This window comes from Amphiura filiformis, chromosome 20, assembly GCF_039555335.1.
Source record: "Amphiura filiformis chromosome 20, Afil_fr2py, whole genome shotgun sequence".
NCBI lineage: Eukaryota > Metazoa > Echinodermata > Ophiuroidea > Amphilepidida > Amphiuridae > Amphiura > Amphiura filiformis.
In genome coordinates this window covers 60,551,841-60,573,049 of record NC_092647.1, presented here as the reverse complement: position 1 = coordinate 60,573,049, position 21,209 = coordinate 60,551,841, and the positions used below count along the sequence as shown (strand labels likewise).

The window sequence follows — 21,209 nt, the reverse complement described above, 5'->3', positions numbered from 1 at the left end:
CACGTCTGGCGCTTTGCCTTTTCGCAAAGGATGCTGATCTGATTTTAATCAATTGAAGTCTTGCTGCCCTGAAGATGCGGATGAAACAACATACAAGGACAATACAAGGGAAGAGATATCCAAAGAGTATGGTAAAATATCCATAACTTGAGTCAGAGGATAGGTCTAGAAGGCACGTGTGAGTTCCCTCATAATGGGTATATTTACCCCTGCCCCACAATGGTGGGATGGTTGCGAAACAAAGAGCATGCGCCAGAATATACGCTACGCTTATTGCGTTTCTTGAAAAGCGACAAGTTTCTTGATATTTAGCAGGTTTATTAACGAATATCATCCTATCGATGCTGACGAAACAAAGAGTAACGTTAGCCATAGCTGGGAAGAAAGTATTGATGGCTCCGCCAAATTTGCAACCGATTTCACTTTCATACCATGGGTATATAAAACCAATCATAGTTAGCAAAATTGTACTTATACCGAAGCATAAATCAGCGGATGCTAACAAAGATACAAAGGCGTTAGCTTTGTTGCGAAGATTCTCGTTGTTCTTGATGATCCATATGACGGTAAAGTTACCAAGTATAAGCACCAAAAACAGGATAAATTCGAATACGTAAAACAAAAATGTAAAGCTTACTTTGGTGTCAGGGTCCTTATTACCTTCATCATCTGTTTGATTGAAATGAAGTTGATCGTCATCCATGTTGTTATAATTGTCCTCTGTTAAGTATTAGTTAAAGTGATGAACGTCAAGTCAAGTTCAATTTTGTGTCTATATCAGTGCCGCTAGCTAATAATACTGTTCGCGATGCTCCTTGGTGACATGCAGAGTTCCAGATATTTACTGATATTGTCCGTTTTATATATTATAAAAAGTCGATCTTGTTGATCTCAAAACTGTTGTCACACTTAAATGGAAGAGTATATCGAGTTTCTGATTCGGCGTCCTGGTAAATTATCCCATGAAACTATAAAGCGAGTTCTCATCGTTGTATGGAAAGTCAGTCAGCATTCAAAATCTATCCATAGTTAAATCAGCATGAAAGCAACATTTTATCAATTGCAAATAAAAGCAATAATTTATTAAAATTCAATAATTATGTTTATCCCAGCAACTGTCGATGCGATGTGTATTTATGATGCCACCATCCATTACCAAACAGGCAAGCTATAATGCAGGTCACAGAGCGATTTGTTGCCATCTATTCCCGTTCTAGTTCGTTGCAACTCATCGATTCAGTCATATTTAAGTTGATCATTATTGCCTTACCTAGAACTCAAGTTTTAACCGACACGTTTTAAAAAACGTGTAGGTTGAAATAATTGCCAATAGGTATAATTATCATATTAATTACTATACGACGCGTTCCGTAATGAAGCCGTATATTAAAGCAAAATTATGAAAGTGGTGCCTTTTCTGAGTGATGATTTCATCAATTTTTGCACATCAATCTGTGCGGCAGGTCAATGGGGATAGGAATCGGTGAATGCCGCGCATCATGTATTGCAGTAACTATATTGAAAATTTAATGTATCACGCATGTCAGAAAACAAAAGGCATGGCGCTGCGTTGAAGGGCCATTCAGTGGTCCTAGTGAAATGATTAAAAATAAAATTGTTTATAAATTGCTTAGATGTGAAGGATAAGTCATTAAAATAATGTTATTTTGTATTTTTGAAATGTTTGGCAAAAAACAAGGAACACAGCCAGTGACAGCAGTATTGACAAAGCCGAGTGACAACAAAGTATTTGTCCAACGACACGGACATTTCAGGGGGCTGGCCCATATACTGCGGGACATGTACAGAAATATCAAGCTACTGACCAGCATACCAACGCCCCGGCTCAATGCTGTGAAGGACGGACGTGGCAACATCCTTACAGAGGAAGCGATTAAAACAAAATGGAAACAGTATTGTGAGAAGTTATATGCTTCATTGGAAGAAAGTATTCCACCTGAAGAAACATACCAGGAGAACTATGATAACGATCTAGATATCTTGAAGAGTGAGGTTGAAGAAGCCATAAAGAAACTCAGGACTGATAATATACAGACAGAATTGCTCAAATAGATTGATGTGGGAGGATTTACCATCATCCATAGACTATGTAATAAGATCTGGAGAAGCAAGGAATGGCCAGAAGATTGGGAAACGGCAGTGTTTCTCCCTTTATCTAGGCATGCTAGGAAAGGTGACACCAGAGAATGTGCCAACAATCTCTCATCACCACACCAGCAAGGTATTGCTTCATATCATTGCTGAATAATTCGGAACCATCTAGAAAGAGAGCTGAGTTACTACCAGAGTAAGCAGATTGCAGGAAAAGGAAGAGGAACAAGAAATCAGATCGGCAACCTGAGGATCCTAATGGAGAAAACGTGGTGTTCCAGCAACCTCTGTTTCTCTGCTTCATAGACTACTCCAAGGCTTTTCATTGCATCCAGCATAGAAAGTTATGTCGCATCATGTAGGAAATGGGATTCTTTGCACATGTGGTGGACTTCATAAAATCTTTGTACCAAGGACGTACAGAAAGCCACAGTAAGAAATGAATGTTTGGAGACTCAGACTGGTTTACAATTGGCCAAGAAGTACGTCAGGGATGTATTTTATCACCCTATCGTTTCAACATCTATGCTGTAGACATGACAATTTCTCCATCGATTCCTTCTTTCATGGTACCTGCAAACGTCCCATAACGACCAAATTTTACCATTTGATTTGTTATCCAAGACCCTTACAAGTTCAATTTGAACAGCAACTTTCATTTATCACTGATTTTGTTACTTATTTTGAAAAAACAAAGAAATTTTAAGTCATGTAGAACTAGAAATTCGATTTTCGAGGTTTCTGTGGCGCTGTTTCGGTTCTCACCTAAAGATTCCATTTAAAAAAGGTCATGTTCTCACCCATTTACCCCATATAAAACTGAATTATGTCCTGGAAGTGGCAAATTCGAAAGATGTTAAGTTGGGTTAATTCATTTTGTATGAGTTGGCTATGTGTTACATCAACGAAGATGTTGTATAGCTCCCTGAACTTTTAAATGGTAACAACTTTTCTTTAAGTTGGCAAAATCAGCAAAGTGAAGGCAACAGATTACCCCAATGCATGTCACATGCATTATTGGGGTAATCTGTTGCCTGCTGATAGGCTTCTTTCTGGCCTTTATATAAACTTTGTTGGTAAAACTATTTAAGGTTCTATACAGAAGAACCTATTGTAGGTCCGACTTGGAATTTTTTTCCAAGAGTGTATGAGACAAGAATGGTTACTGGATGAGTTCATGTTCCACCGTATACCTGAACTGACTATAGAACACACGTACTGCCAAAACAATAACAAAACAAGGAACTTGAACGGAATAAAGCTATGACCTTTGTACCGTAAGTGAAACGTTTTGGTGAGAAAGCATTGGGCCGTACTATAAACCTAGTATAAAAAATAATAATAATAGTCAGAGGCAATTGAAGCAAATAATAACACGCTTGTTGGCATTATCGGTAAGTAATATGTACGGTAAGCGATATTTGTATTTGTATTAAAGACATATTAAAGGACTTTAATATCGAACCAGAACACAGTGAAATTTATAATCAAAATGCAGATTGAACAAGCATAGTATATACAACATGAACGATATGTTACAGAAGCGGACAAATGTCAAGCGTGCATAAAGCAATTTAATAGACAACATTTCTTAGCGCACGACAAGCCTGTCGAATTCGGCATAGCAATTTACACTTTCAGAACAGGTTTATAACGATCACTCCATGCGAAGACATACTCGGGTCCTGGTATGGTGTGATCAGGCTCAAACAATATGTTCAAGTCAGGCTTAAAAACCTGTATTCTTTCTTGATTGCTATAGACTCCTTGATCTTTCTGCTGAGAGTCTTGTTCTCCTTTTTAACAATCTTAATGTCTGGGGGTCTATACTGTGTCCGGTAGACAAGCTTGAGATGTTCTGCGAAAGTGCCGCCCTCCTTTCGCGTAATCAGCATGTCCAGAAACGGAACGATTCCCGGGGAACGATTATTTGTTGTTCGCCCGGATGGAAACTTGTTGTTTGGGTTATTGATGTGCTCCATGAACTCTTGTATTTTCTCAGTCTTAATAACCACGAAGGTATCGCCCACGTAACGAAGCCAATCCATGGTTTGGCAGGGAGTGAAAACTAAAATTTTCTTCTCAAACCGCTTCATAATAGGTTGGCAACCAAGGGCGAGCAAGCCGAACCCGTAGCTGCGACATGACATTGCTTGTATAACTATCCATCGACCACAAAATAAGTGGCGGAAATTTAAGCAATATGAGCTTTATATAATTTGTTTGATTTTTCTTTATTTGAAACAATTATCAGTTACAATGCAACTCTAACAAACCAGCTGTAACTCTTTGACGAAGATTTGACCAATGAATGTTTTTTACAACTATAACTACCCAGAGTCAGATCTAATTAGTATTCAAGTTCATGTTGTATGTGTACGTAGAATGAAAAATAAAGACTTTTCACACTACTGCAGTTTGTCTGCACACACACTCACAGCGGTTTAATTGTTTCATTTTAATTAAAAGGTATTTAACATCGGTTGGATTTCTTCGTAAATTTGACCAATAATCATCTTTTCAACATGGCTGAAACAGACTATATTGAAATTAGGTACAGTGCTAAAGCCAGGATAGACGAGTCTGTGTTTTTAGGACACCATCCCGGAAACCGTTATGGCTACTATAGTGTGCACACCTGCACTGAGCCCTTTAATGAGGTAATTATATAGATTATTTTTCTTGGTTTTAACATCTCATGTTGAAGTCAAAAAGCTCAAACAATCTTAACTTAACTTACTTATTTGATTTTAATTTGATTTTGATTTGATGTGGCAAGTTAAAGAAAAGTTGTTGCCATTCATTCTTCGACAGTTCCGAGAACGTATACAACAACTTAGTTGATATGAGACAGCACCCACGTTGGTGCAACTAAACCAAATTTAGATGTTGCAACTCATTCAAAATGAGTTAACCCAACTTAATATCTTTCGAATTTGTCAAATTTGACCACTTCCAGGACAGAATTCAGCTTAATAAGTTTTATTTTCGTAATCAGTGCAAACAATTATATGATAACTACTCTTTGATAAAGTTTGCTACAAGTAAACAATGCGGTTGAAATAAGCCATTTAATTAAGTACTATTAAATCTATTAATCAAATGATCTTGAGTTAGCATTACTTAAAACTAAATTCGTTGGCATAATCAGAAAAGTTGAGGCAACAGAACACCTCAAAGTAAAGCCAATAAATATTTTCTTTGAGTGCATAATTATATTATCATTTTTTCTTCTCTCAAACAGTCGTTGAACATTTTGCACGAGTTACAAACTCAACTAAAACCGTTTATGGGACGTTTGCAGTTACCATGAAAGAAGGAATCGATGGAGAAATCGTCATCTACGAAAATAACTCAAAAACGAGCGAAGTATCCCGATTTAAACTCTTCCGTCTTGTGGCCAATCATGGATACGCCCTCAGGTGTCACACAAACGGGGGACCAACGGGAGAAGACTGGGCAATGTGGACATTTGTTAAATAATGGATGAGCCTGAGGGTGTTTCACAAGATTTGTTATCAAACAGTGTGTGCGTCTTGAAAATCAGATACAAAATATCCAAGTGGAAACAAAGACATTATGGTGCGTTTGATAGCTAAGACTCATTTTATGATTTTACAATAATATTGATAGTCTTCTTTCGAAAAGGTTTTTTATAGCATTTTATCATTCACCGTATTCATACGGTGTCAAGCTTTAAATATTTTTTTGGTAATGGCCGATAGATTATATTTAAAAGTTACTAAACACATTTGAATAAAATTACCTTTATTGCACAAAAACATGAAACTGCGATTTGTGGCGCAAAAGGGTAACCTCGAACAGGCACAAGGCCCACAAACTGGGGTCCCTTATACACATATCAAACAAACTAAAAGAACAAAAATATGAACATACAAATACAAATATACATTTAGGAGAATATTAGTAATGTTACGAGTAGTACTGACTCAAGGCCAAAATCACCTTTTACCCGAACTCACACGAATGCACAACACAAATACACTGTTTGATTAAGCTAACAGAATCTAAGTCTTTAATTGAAAACAAAGTATGATTGGTACAGCGTGTCCCAAAAGTAACTTAACATTGTGAATTTGCCATATCTCAAATATTTCCTACTTCATACCAAAATGGAGAACATATTCACATAGAATGATCTTTTAGAATTATTCTGATGCCAAAAACAGCATTATTGATGACCCCTTGACCTTACTGTACGACTGTACATGTGTGTATCAAACTCACAAAAGCAAGCCCATATGTTCTTTGTTCAAGCACATGAATGATGTGCTCCCCTGAACAATAGAGTTGGTTCACTCACTGCACACGCTACATTTAGGTATGAACATTCATGGATTACATGGCCGTACATAAGCGTGACTGCTGTTTTAGATTATAATTAGGATATATTGACAATATTAAACTTTACTTAATAAAAATCCCTTTAAAAAGGGATGCGTCTGGTCCAAAGAGAAGATTGGGTGCGTTGTGGGCATGGAAACAGACTTGAAGAATCAGGAATCAAATACTAGTATAATATGTACTCTCATGGCGTTTTATTATTCGACATATAAAAATAATTGTAGTTAGTGGTAATTAAATATAAAAATGATAAGAAAGTTTTGATATCTTGACAATTATAGTGGTATTAGAGATATAAGATGCACTTGAGTTATGTCTGAACAATTATAAAAAAAAAAGACTTAAGTGAATGTGCAAATTGTATTTGTCTAACTGATTGTATACTGTTTGAATAGTTTAGTAGGCCTAAACTGTTTGAATAGTAATATAGCAGCGACAGGTGTTTTCTCTAATTTGATAGATACTTTTTGACACCATTGACCCCATATGACCTTTGACCAAGGATGACCTCTGATTGATGACCTCTGACCTTGGATGACAATTAATTAATTCATTCATTCATTCGTTAATTAATTAATTAATTAATTAATTAATTAATTAATTAATTAATTAATTAATTAATTAATTAATTAATTAATTAATTAATTAATTTTTTTTAATTGATCAGTTTTCAGTTAAAACTGAAAACTCTTTCTGTCACCATTTATTAATTTATTAAGGGTTAACATATTTTTAAACCAATCCCTGTCACAAAATATGGTTACAAAAATTGTTGTGTACTTGAGGGCAACACAACAATATATTTTTTGGCCTAGTTTCATATCGCCAGTCTATTAAATGGTGGGATGGAGAAAGTTCACTGACATCGACCTAGGCCAGGTACGCATGCTGCCCGTCTCTGTCTCAGACACTGTATGTATATCTTCAGCTGAGTTATAACAGATAACTTCTAGAATGTGTCACTGGAACTCACTGGGGATTTAGTTCAGACACTATATCAGCGTCAGGTCCCGTGGGACCAGACGCGAAAACAGTTGAAGTGAAGATGAATTTTCTATAGATCAACGGATTCAGATTCTTTGCCGAGACAAAGTCGTACACACTCACTCAAGCAAAGTTTAGGGAACATGTTAATGTAAATTATGCACCCAGCCGAAATTCAATCCAGCAACTAGTGCAGGAATTCCTATCAACTGGATCTGTTCATGATCTACCTCGGGCAGGACGTGGAAGAACAGGAAGATCGGCTACAAACATCGATTTCATACGAAGAGTGGTGGCGAAAAGCCCAAGACGATCAGTACGTCGACTTTCAATGGAAAACAACATACCGCGTACAACTGTTCATCGAATCCTCAGAAAAGATCTTAAGCAGTTTCCATATAAAATCCAGATAAAACAGAAAATGAAGATTACATATTGAAAACATACAAACAAACAAACAAACAATCAAACAAACATAGAAAAATTTAACAAAACAGATTTGAAAACGATAACACGTTACATCGTGTTATCACGTCTCAAATAAAAAAACTTATTTTGCGTTTATAAAAGTGGGTTTTACGGTACGGTAGATATCTGTAAATTTCATGCCAAAGGGTCATGACCACATAGGCATGTTTGGTATCATAACATTTCTAAAAGAATTATCTACATACTGTGCAATTTTTGTAACAACACTATTAACACAACGCAAGTTATGGCCAATTCACAATGTTAAGTTACTTTTGGGACACCCTGTACATATAACAACAATATTGCATATACAATAAAATCACACAATCAGTTTTATTCTAACTTAACCAGCGGTCTTCTTGTTGGTGATACTAGAGTTCTTGCAATGTTCTGGACGACTGATGTAATATATCCTTATTCAAAGTAAATTTAAGTAGACAAATCCAGTAAATTACTCACGTCTTTAGCTTTCGCCATCTCGGATGATGGCTTTCTCAAAAGTGACTTGGTTCACTGCTTCTCCCGCTCATAGAGGCTCATACACTCTAGATCACGTATATGACTCACTGCTTGCACCATCACACTCTGGGAATGAGGCTACAGCCGCTTTCCGCGGGAGAAGCAGTGAACCAAGTCACTTTTGAGAAAGCCATCATCCGAGATGGCGAAAGCTAAAGACGTGAGTAATTTACTGGATTTGTCTACCTAAATTTACTTTGATAACCAAACCAATCCTACAGATGAAACTGTTCAGTGTATCCTTATTCACTTGTCCTGCGAAAATCAGCGAAATCCATCAATTGTACACTTGCGTGTATAAATACCCTTGCGTATGAAATCCTCACACGAAAATGATGCTGCTTTCTCCAATCACTTATCTTCTTGCGCTGCTTTCTCAAAAATATATCTCCTGGCGCTGCTTTCACCAAATATTTCTCCTTATGCTGCTTTCTCCAAAAATGGTGTTTCTTTTACCAATCGCTCTTTCTCCAGGGAACAGGGTTCTTTCACACAGCTCCGCTGTATTTGACAGATGTGTGGTTTTCGCAGCAAACTCCAGCAATACGACAGAAGAACTTTAATCCTTTGATGAGGAAGAGCACATTTGTGTGCTCGCAATCTCCTTCGTTGCTGTATTAAAATAGCTCAATTATTGGCTATATAAACTGGTTAAAATGTACTTTTTTTGAAGCACGAAGACCATCACACACATGTGGAGTTTACAATATGACATTCTGTAAAGTCCAAACTCGAGCCTCCAGCTTTTATACCCACAATCTATTAATAGACCATTCTGTCACATTTACTTCCTGGGGGACTTTCCAAAATGATCTCCATTTCACAATACAAGGGATTTTCTCCTGATGGTGCAACTATGCACTGAATATTGAGTAATATGGAAAATCCCCTATGATATTAATAACTCTGATTCAGTTTGTTTTGATCACCTGATGAATGAAAGGGAATTCCCCCACAACATGCCATAACACACAAACTCTTGCAAGTGCACGGGGGTTTCCGATCTCATGAAATACTTTCAGCTTGTAAACAAAGTTAAATAATTAAATTAAATTACTCAGGGCACATCACAATACACATGATTAAAATATGCTAAAAACACATTATGTAGAATTTATCGAAAACAGCTATATAATTTGCTCCAAGGAAGTTACATTTTAAAATATAAGTCAATTAGACAGAATTTAAATTGAGGAAAGTTCTGGGGATTTCTAAGATCAGCTGGGAGACCATTCCAGGAGTTTTAAATACGATTAAACAGTTAAAAAAGGATTGTTTGAAAATGACAGGTTTGCATTTATTTGGGATATGGTGTTGGGGAGTCAGCGGATCTGAAACTATGGAATTTCGGAAGCTGACCTTATCATTGCAATTTAATGTAGTCATGCTTTTCAAAGGTTTAAACATTTTTATTATCTTTAAAATTATTGGGGCGATCTTCCAGACTAAGCTTAAGGGCTGGGGTATGAACGTTTGGACAGTATTTATTTTGGGACATTAGAGCACATCAGACATATCGAATTGCATTCTGAATACGAAGAATGTCATTCTGATATGAAATAATTTTGGTTTTTTGAAATTCGCAATTTAATACACATTTTATGGCAAATCATTAAAAATTGATATTTTTGATATTTAACAGTACTCGAAGTAAACTTTATAAATCTGATGACTTATACTTAACGTGTATGTAGGTGGATGAATGCCGACGATCATCAATTGAAAATTTTGACTTTTCGTATTGAAGATATGGATTTTTTTTCCAAAACACCAAAAAAATTAGGTCTTTTGGGAAAAAATCTATATCTTCAATATGAAAGGTCAAAATTTTCAATTGACCGTCGGCTTTTCCTCCCTGCTACATACACTTTAAGAATAATATAATTATAATTTACTTCGAGGGCTGTTATATATCAAAATTTGAAAATATCAAATTTTTAAAATTTGTCATAAAATTTGTATTATATTGTGATTTTCAAAAAATGAAAATTATTTGATATCAGAAAGACATGCAATTCGATAGGTCTGAGGTGCTCTCATGTCCCACAAAAAATACTGTCGAAACGCAATAAACGCTCATTTTAGATCCCTTAAGGCGGTTTAGAGTTTTTAGAAGCTCCTCATATTGGGCCTATATGAATTGCGGAGGATGAATGTGCTCGCACGACTTTGAACCCTTTCAGTGGAGTTAATGACACCTTTTGCATGTTAATTCCAAAATTATTCAAGATGGGGTCTGACATGGACCAAATAGAGAATTTTGCTGCGACTGAGAGAATCATTAACATTATAACATCATAGCTGTATCAAATGTATGTTTGAACAAGTTTGTTGTGAATAATCTGCACTGTTATGCTGGTTTCATACTATCATACCGCTGAGCGCCGCTTGCGTCATGCTGCAGCCTGACGCAAGCGAATTGCAGACAAATGGACTCAATCAAGGCTCGTCATTGGCTGATAAGTCATGCCGCGGCATAAAAGTTTGACAGGTTTAAGGTTAGCTGTCCTGTAAGTAGTACCCTCAAGAAAAAAATCCCTGAAATTGAAAGAACCTCAAATTAATTATTCTTTATAACCTTTCACAGGTATTCTTTCTGACCTTTACAGAACAGCTCGAGAACCGCATGAAAATTGCATGTTTTTGGTCCATCTCAAAAATTGCAAAGCTTACAAAATTTTACTTTGAAAATTGAAAAAATTATACTTTAGCTAAGTTTCATTTGGCAAAACAGCACTGATAATATTATTAATCTCAAACAAGAACTGTTTTAAAAAAAGGCAATGCGATTAATTATTAGGAGGGTGGAGCCAGGCGGCATATAATGAATATAACGTTCTTACTCGTATGTCGATCTACTTTTGATTGCAACATAAAACCATATGATATTGAACAGGCCTGAAGGTCATTATTAATATGTTTCGAGTGTATCAACACATTTTAAATTTACTATAGGGTGGATTGGACATGGATTTGCCAGTATGTTGATTTCTGAACAAGTTGCTCCAAAGAGTATTTTGAATATTGCTCTCCAGTTTTGGTGACTCAAATGTGCTAATTCTAACAATTTATATACATAATGGTATGTTCATGTTTAGTTTGCTGTTATTTTCTGATGGCCAAAAGTTCTCCACAAGCACTTCTTCTCGTATTTACAGGCACACAATTTTGATCAACTCCTCCATCTGCATTTGACACACTTCCATGTTGGAACATGATGGTAACTGTGAATGAGCAAGATATAGGGTCCACAACTTATTATAAGTTCCCCCCTAAATACTTTTTTTAATAAATTAAAAAATATTTGACAAAATGCAAACGTGTAAAAAGGTATGGGTAGCCTTATTTGTTTTACACATGAACCAAATTATAGCGTCACATGTTATTGCGTTCAGTCACAATGGTTCATTATGTAAAAAAAGAGACCGTTTTAAACAGTGTTAAAAGCCCGGGTTAAAAGTTGCTTTAGTGTGATCTCAAACGGAATGTGCCAAATTGACCATCATTCTGTGCAGCAAGCTGCAATCCCAGATCAATCTGGGACCTACTGCAATCCTCCAAGATGACAACGTTCGCCATAACAACTACCTACAGACCTCAACCCGATTGAACACTTGTGGAACCAGCTTGGTCGTGCTGTGCGTGCCAGAGTAACCAATGCAACGATATTGAATAACCTGCGACGAATCCTGGTTGAAGAATGGAATGCCATCCCACAGCAACGTATAACCAGGCCTGTGAGCAGCATAGCTGTTGTGGCTGCGTATGGTTTTTCCACCTGCTATCGAGGTTAGTGGCAAGTGTTGTTTGTGCAAAGAATAATGGTCAATTTGGCACATTCTGTTTGAGACCCTACTACATTCACAATACGTGTACTCAGCCGGGATTAAGGTGATTGTTTCAAATGTGGTGTCATTGTAAAGGGAAATAAAGTAGCTACCCATTGATATGCTACATGATATGAAGATGTCACAAATAATCTGAGATATAGATACTTGAAAAAACTTTCCAAACTTTTGTTGAGAGGTTTAATTTACATTTTACATACTATCCTATTTTGGACAAACATCATCTTCATGTTGCTATTTTTATGGCATGGGGTACATCTTTTATTATCAAAGTTAAAGAAATTGTGTATTTCATCTTAGTATTCACATTAGGTGAAGATAAAACATTTATGTTTCTCAAAGGTTCCTTTTTATTTTGTAAATTTCATAATTTTTTATTTTTGATGTTTGTTTCAAAATTTTACATGTATTATTATTATTATTATTATTGTTATTATTATTATTATTAATGTTATTATTATTATTATTATTATTATTATTATTATTATTATTATTATTATTATTATTCACTCGCTGAACTTTTTATTATTGCTCTTATTTGTTGAGCACTCTTCCAGGATAATATCTTGAAAAATAATATGGAATTTATTTATTTATTTATTTATTTATTTATTTATTTATTTATTTATTTATTTATTTATTTATTTATTTATTTATTTATGTTTCTTACGCTCACCTGTAATGGGTTTGAGCACTTTTAATTCCAAAGTTAGTCACCTGAAAAACAATACTTGTTATATTTATTTATTTATTTATTTATTTATTCATTTATTTTTATTCATTTATTTATTTTTTAATTTTAATTAATGTATTTATTTATTTATTGATTGATTGATTGATTAATTGCTTATTTATTGCTTATTATTTATTTATTTAATCAAATACTTCAGCATTTATCTTATATTTATAAGCTTGTTTTCTTATTATCGTTATCTATTTTACTGCATTTTTTATGTAATTTATTTTTTCACTATTGTGTATTTTAGTGCGATATTTTTTTTTTTATCGGCTTTAAGTTCGCCTGCGAGCTTTTTTCGGAATTCATTTTTTAGCGTTTCAAACTAATATAGTTTGCTGAAGAAAGACATTTCCACCTCTGTAAGGCACATCGTATGCGTCTATATATTATATATAATTTGGTCAGAACTTCCGTTTTGATTTCACCTTTTTTCACTTGCGACGGCCAACATGTTCAACAAGTACTTCATTTCTAATAATTATAAGCAACAGAAATAATCGATATTTCTATTGTGGCTTGCAAAATCATCCATCCATGGGTACATTCGCGAGTTGATTTTGACAAAATTGGTAGTCGGAATTGAAAAATGATGCAATCAAAACCGAAACTCTGACAAAACTATGACATATAGACGAATCCAACGAGCCAAGTCATGGTCAGGATTTGGTCGGCCATCTTTGGTTTCCCGCTAGCACCAACCTGGTGTTTTGAGCGTTTGATTGTGTAATAAAGCCGCCTAACACCTAGAGAAGATGAAGACGAGGAGGGTTAATAGAATAATATATACAATAGAGGTAATCCTGTCGCATCTATTCATACATAGTCCTTTTGTTCATCCATTTGTACATCTATGAATAGATGCGACGGGATTACCTGCGGAATTATCTCTATTGTATTATTCTATTAACCCTCCTCGACCTTCTCTAGGTGTAAGGCGGCTTTTATTTGCACAACTGTTGGAACTGTTTTGTGTTGTAAACGTAAATCATTCTTTTGTCTACTTGTGTTTTCGCGGAAGGTGTAAAACGGGTGATGGAGAATGCAGTTTAAAATTTCCGCCAAGGCCGAATCATTTCACATTTTGGATGCATTGTAGCCGACGGGGACCCAACTAAAGGCTGCTAGTCAGGCGTAGGAATGCGTGTATTTGGATTCGTCTATAGCTTCATATGATGTGCTTTAGAAAGTTGGGAAATATCTTTCGTTAGCGAATTATGTTACTTTGAAAAACAAAAACGTTAACCCCCTAAAAACCTCGCGGTGCAACATGAAGTCTGTGAAAATCGAAAATCTTATATCAGAAGCCTAAATTTCACACCTAAGCTTAACATCAGGGTTTGAAAAAAATACAGTAGTAAGCATCATAGTTTTCTTCTGACATTTACTGAAACAAGAATTTGTCTTTAAAAAGACAAAGTTCACGGATCAGGTGTATAGTACTCTACTTTGGTCTAACTTTCAATATTATTATAACAACCCACAGATACTAACCTACTCTGCACTGATGTAACAATAAATAAGTGATTTGAGGCATAAATGATACTTGCATCTTGACTCAATACCTCAATAATGACTAAGTGAGCCTTGTACAACAATATATATATACTGACCGGTCTGAGTGTATGGTAGAGGTCGGTGCATTAAACCTTGAAGTCTGAGTTCATTGATCACAGCAGGGAATTCTTTTATTCCTGACCATCATGAACACAATGAACAAGTTCATTGGACAAGTTGCTGTGTGGATTTTATTAACACGTTAATTTTACCAGCAAATGTTAATGGTGTGCTTCTATAATAATAGTGCTTATGGTTTTGGTTCATATGATCAGCAGAATCATACGACAGTAACTTTTGGCAACATATGAACTTGAAGTCCGTATTATGGTGTATATCCGACTATACAACGGCGTCATAACGGTATGTTCAAAAACTCGAGAAATTAGAATGCTTAAATCGCGTAAATACAATTTCGGTCCAATTTTAATTCGCTCATTCTTTTCCAAATATTATAAAATATCATCAGTAACATCATCAGGCCTGAATATCATCAAGGAAGTTTTCTGGTCATCTACAAACTAATGAGGTAAAATCTTGGTCGCCTAACCATGGTGCTCAATGAGAGAGTTTAAATCATAATTATTACTTTAATTCAATTTGCTCTGTTGTCCTATAAACACAATGAGTTTGGCAGAATCCAATTGGTGTAAGTTGGGATATGTGTAAATCAGGGGTGTAAACAACCAGGCTCAAAACTGACCAAACTCAAACAAAAAGTCGGTCATCATGGCTTTAAGTTTATAACCAAAAGAACCAGGGGAAGGTGCATAAAACACCTAAACTGACCGACCGCTTGAACAGTTTCCCTAGACTATGCCATAGTCGAGTTTTGATAAATAAAACATGTTATTAATCACGGTGAACGCATTCAGTTGAACTCAAAATTATGCTGGTAATTCTAGTAAGTAGTTACTGTCACTAAATGTCACAGGGATGACTATTTATAACTTATATAGTAAGTTAAGTCTACATAGCCTTATGACAACCAACTAATTTCTACACAAAAGCCCCAAATCAAGAATGCGTGCTATGGTAGACGTAAATTTAGTTGAATGCGTATTCGACCTTTCTGCGCAGTGGTAGAGACATTTGGGATAAAGTCGAATAGCTGTTAAAACGTGTTTTGGGGGCATATATCGATTATTTCAGAACATGCAAGTATTGCCAATAATTCGTGTACATTCACTTCTATGATATACATTTCAAATGAGTGCTCATGAATTTTTGCGTATTCGGCACTCTGCCGTGTTCATAACGAATTATCATAATGGCATAATTATAATGGCACTTCAATACTGAACAATTCTGATTTTACGATCTACCAGTTTATTAATCTCGAAAGCCCGAGTTAAAAATTGACTATGTACTTTGCATGCATTATAAACGGGACTTAACCCTAACACACACACTGTCGATTATACTTGTTTATCAATCCAATTTAACCGCAAGCACAAAGCCTGGAATAGAAGTACAAGACGCGCTCATGCACCTACTGAGAGTTTAATGTTCCCGCCAACACAAAGGGCCGTATAGTTAAGCTAGTTATGTACCATAGTAATGGCAGGTGCCCGGAGGATTTAAACCATAAGGAGATCTGGGCGACCAATCACAAGCCAGATCCATTTAAATTACATCATGGCCAATTTTAGTAGTCCAGAAATCCGACAATCTCATCCATTGACAACCGTGTTAAGCATGTTAACCGCAATCTAAAGTCAGTAGTCCATTTGGGAAGCTAACAAAGGGAGTACGGTGACTAAAAAGATCAGATGTGAAAATCTATCAGATTGTGCACAAATTAATTAAAGCATACTGTTAAATGCAATAGCCTGAGTATGCACAATGGGCAAGTGGATTACGGAGAAGTCTAATATGACAAATAAAATACTTTTTTTACCATTTATTGAATATTTTAATTGTGTACATCATGATTAATAACATATTTTTTATTATATCACAAATAGACTATGGTATAGTCTAACGTTATACGTTATACATTGGCGTATAACATGTTGGATAATCTAAGGTTAATCCTAAGATATTATACTCATTGGGTTGATCCGGGGGTTGATCCTGCTTGATCCTTCAGTACCTGGCTTTGGTGTGATATTTGATTTGTCTATAATTATTTGTTCACACTGAGAATGAAATCTTTCGTAAAATGAATAAAATAAACATTTCATAATTATTGTTCACAGGTTTTTTTATGTCAAACATATCTACGCATTACAACTGAAATCAAGGATTTTATTTCAATACACATTCTCCAGGCTTTTTAACCGCACAAGCACATGTACATAGTTTACAACTGCACCACGCCGTCTTTCGTCGGCAGTACCATCGTCCAGATGCTGAACAGGTTTTGACGAGAGGAACCAGCGTAGACATGGTAGAAGTAGAAGTGACATGATGGCTCCATCCAGTCGTTTATTAGTAAGTACCCATAGTGAAGAACAAGATATCCCCAAGAAGTGAATTCTCACATCACTCGCTCGACGTGCCAAACATCTTTGGAAACATTTACAACATGAAATTTGTCTTGGCATGTGTGGTGAGCGCACCGAGCAGGAACATTTGCCCATTTAAATAAAGTCGTTGTAGGGCGTGATATCAAAAAGGTGCTCAAAATATTTGTGCCAAAATCGCTTTCCCCCCTTCCCTTCGACATGCCGAGAAATGCCCGCCCACCCCCGCGGTTTGTAATCTTAGGCTGATTACATTAGTACATTTCCGACACCTGAGACCTCTGTAGGAATTTATACATTCGCTCGTACCCATAAAGTGCAGCAATCGGTTAATAACTCATTACATAATATCTACTTACAATCCCCATCACCAGTGCGCCACATTTCCCGGGATACAGGGTTGGTGAGGGTACTTGAATAGTGCGTATGCATAGACAGAAATAAATCCATTTGTCCGGTGTTTGTAATTACGATAATTAGGCACCAACCATTATTTTCGTCACAAAACATCAGCGGACATAGAAAGATTGGCAACAGCGATAGATGTAACTGGCAAAGACATAAATTCCAAACTCAATGTGAAGAAAACAAAACTTCTTGTTGCAGAGGCAGAATGAAAAGAGTACAACATCACAATAGATCAGATGGGGAAGAAGCTGAACAGGTTAACCACTTCAAGTAGCTGGGCTCAGTGAAAACATCCAATGCAATTTGCACTGCAGTGCAGACATCAAAGCCGGGATTGGAATGGCCAAAGGAATAATAATAGTGGAATAATCGAAACCTTGCAACAAACTGAAAATGAAACTTTATCAAGATACTGGTATGGAGTGTACTCCTTTATGGCTTGGAGAACTGAACTATAATGACTAAAGCAGGTGAGAACATGGTTCTGGAGATGAATGCTGAACATCAGTTGCAAGGTGAAAAGAACAAACAGAAGCATCCATGAGGATCTTGGTGTGAGGAGGCAGATGCTTGGAGAGTTGGTGACAAGAAAGTAACCTACTTTGGTCACATCCTCAGAGGAAGTGGCAGTGTACTGACACTCCAGATAATAGAATAAAAATTTGAAGGGAAAAGGTCACTGCGCCGGCATCCACTACTCAAAATATTGGCAAGCCTATCCATTATGACACGATATTGGATAGGCAAAAGACCGGGCAAAAGACAAAATCCTATCTTTTATTCTCTAAGGGACCGTTCATTATTTCTACCGGAGGGGGGGCCGGGAGCAGACAGAAAGTCACTGCCGAAAACTATATGACCCCCCCTTCTCCGATAATAAAAACCATATAACCCCCCTCCAAGCTACATGAAAATCATATGACCCCCCCCCCCCCACCAACCAAAATAGAAAGTATTGTTGTGGAGGAGTGGGGTCTTTGTAATTTTGGTTACTAGGGATGTGCCACACAGACCTTTGAATGCTGACTTTCTCGCATCTGTACCATTTTTCATCACCATGTAGCAGTGATGTCAGTATGCATTTCATTTATAGGCACAGCTTCAAGTAGCCAGTGGACACTTAAAGCGCTGACGTATGCACACGCGCAATGACGCGCAATAGATGCGCGCAGGGATCAGCTGCCTCAACGCACCACGTCACTGCCACATATCAGGCTGAAAAATTATGCCTTTACTGTTTTTGCCACCGGGCTATCAGTATACCAATTTTTCACAAAGAGCACCTAAATGTACCCTAATTGCAGTAATTGGGCACTTTTCTCCAAATATTGGTGAATATCCACCCATCAATATACCAAAATCGCTGAAAAGGACCCCAAAATCGTGGCACATCCTCATATACCTTCAATTTTCCTCATAATTGAGGCTGCACTTTAAAGGAAGGAAGGAAGGAAGGTAGAACCCCACAGGGTATTTGAACTTGTTTTATCTATTTTTCTAAAATATTATTTATTTCGCATGCATGTACACAGTATTTGGTTCAAACTGCCACCCTGTGCTCCAGCTAGTACATGTACATGCACTTCAATACCACAGGTGATATTATCCATACGACTATAGTTTTTTTGCACCAAGAACAATCTTTCAAGTGGCAGGTTTGGAAACTTGGGGTCAAAATTATTATAATTCATTAATTTTATGTAATTAGGCTAAAATGGCTGTAAAACTAATTTATTTAATTTTTAAGTTGTAATTTAATTCAATCATACAGAATATAAAAATCAAATAAGTTTAATGAACTATCAAGCTGAGTTATTAATTTTCAATCTCTTAAATTGTAAGTATGCATCAACTTCTCATACATGTTGATGCTGGGTGCAGTACATAGCCCCTTTGAATTGGTGTAAAATGAATGAGTTGCAAAATCTTCTTCATCAGTATATTAAAAGGAATAAAAAGTAGTTTGTGACATCTTACCATAAATCAGTGATGTACAGTGGCGTAGATTTCTTTTTGACATGGGGGGAATGGGGTTGGAAAAAATTCTTGAAGTATAGTGAATCCAGCACCTTTTGGCGACAAAATAAGTCTATGGTCCTTTTGCGCGTGAAGCTCGTGAAAACTTTTGATATTTTGAAGCTAAATTGATGAAATATGGTGTAAAAGTGGAATAAATGCGCGCTTCGCGCGCGGAAATTTGCACTTTTGGGGCTAAAATGTGCAAATATGTGGTCAGACACCTATATTCAAGCGTCAACATTGGGGGATGATTGTATAGAGCATCCCCCTGGCAAAATATTGGGGGGATCTACGCCTATGGTGATGTATCGATCGGACTCAAGTCCACTTTTTGCCGGACTCGGACACAAACAGAATCGGTTCGGCTCAAACTTGGACACAGAAGGTCCAATTAGATCCATGTAAAATGTGAAATGATTATCTAAAAATGTCAAAATAGATCTCAAATTTGATTCAAAATTTGTTGTCATAATATCCAACATATCCACAAAATTATTTAGATTTATCTGTCACTTCCCAGAATCATTACTGTTATCGTTAATGAAATAATTGATAATTATACATATTTTAATTAATATTTTGACCATAAAAAATATTTAAAATTTCTTTCATGGAAAGTTCTCTCTAATTCATTTAACTCTTGAAAGAGAGAAAACATGCGCACAGACATGTACACCCCATCCATAGGGCTAGGGTGGCTGTGGTTTGTGTGTCTGCACATTTGTACGGAACATTTGTCCATCACACAACCATAATATAATTTCTTAAAGGGTGAATTTCTAAATTAGTATTATTATAATTATGATGATGATGATGATGATGATGATGATGATGATGATGATGATGATGATGATGTTATTTTTCTATAATGTATTTGAATACATTGCCCAAGTTTACTGTGCATAGTGGTTGGCGAGTCTTTGTAGTTTAACTAGGGTATGGAAATGACACCTGTGGGGGGTGGGTTTGATAGTGGATGTGTATTGGGGGAGCGGTTTGGGGTCGTGTAGTTGTCTCTTTTCATTGTAAAAGAACAAAGAAGAGTCTGACCACAGCATTACTGTGCAGCAGCTTGATTATTCTTAATTCTCTATTACGAAAATGGCAGTGTACATGTATATTTATGAAATATGGTTCAAAATTCTCCTATTTCAGCAAATTGGTATTGTACATTTGGCAAATTAGAAGCAAAATCTAGAATTTTTCTCCATTTTTTGGAATGTTCTACCCAATGACCCATTATGTTATATTATGTTATAATAAATTACTTACTTTTGGTGCAAATTTATGTCAATTCACACCGTGGCAGGGGAAAAACAGGTGAGGCCCAACTTAAGTCCGGACTAGGACCAAAGTGTCGGCCGCCATGCAAAGCGTACATCTAATGGTCAGGGGTCCAGGGGCAATGTTCCAGATGGGGTCCAGGGGCGAAGCCCCGGAAGCTCCAGGGTTTTGAGATGCAAAACCATCTGACCCCCCCTTTCAATAACTAAAAACCATCTGACCCCCCTTTTTGCCTGACAAAAAACCATCTGACCCCCCATGTATTCTCCCGGCCCCCCCTCCGGTGGAAATAATGAACGCTCCCTAAATAATGAGGAAGCAAAGACCTTAATAAAGGGATAGAAAAAAGAACAGTTAATAACACAAATAAGGAGAAAGAGGAAATAATATTTATTAACGATTAAGCCCTTCAGACATAATTGAACTCAGAAGAATACA

General features: G+C 36.3%; 1 long non-coding RNA gene across 1 annotated transcript; it reads left to right on the top strand.

The window, feature by feature from the left end:
* Window positions 1–3,367: 3,367 nt before the first annotated feature.
* On the top strand, window positions 3,368–6,545 carry LOC140142499 (uncharacterized). Its single transcript, XR_011857523.1, has 3 exons — window positions 3,368–3,506; window positions 4,582–4,772; window positions 5,357–6,545. It is a non-coding gene; the product is annotated as an uncharacterized lncRNA (long non-coding RNA).
* The last annotated feature ends 14,664 nt before the right edge of the window (window positions 6,546–21,209 follow it).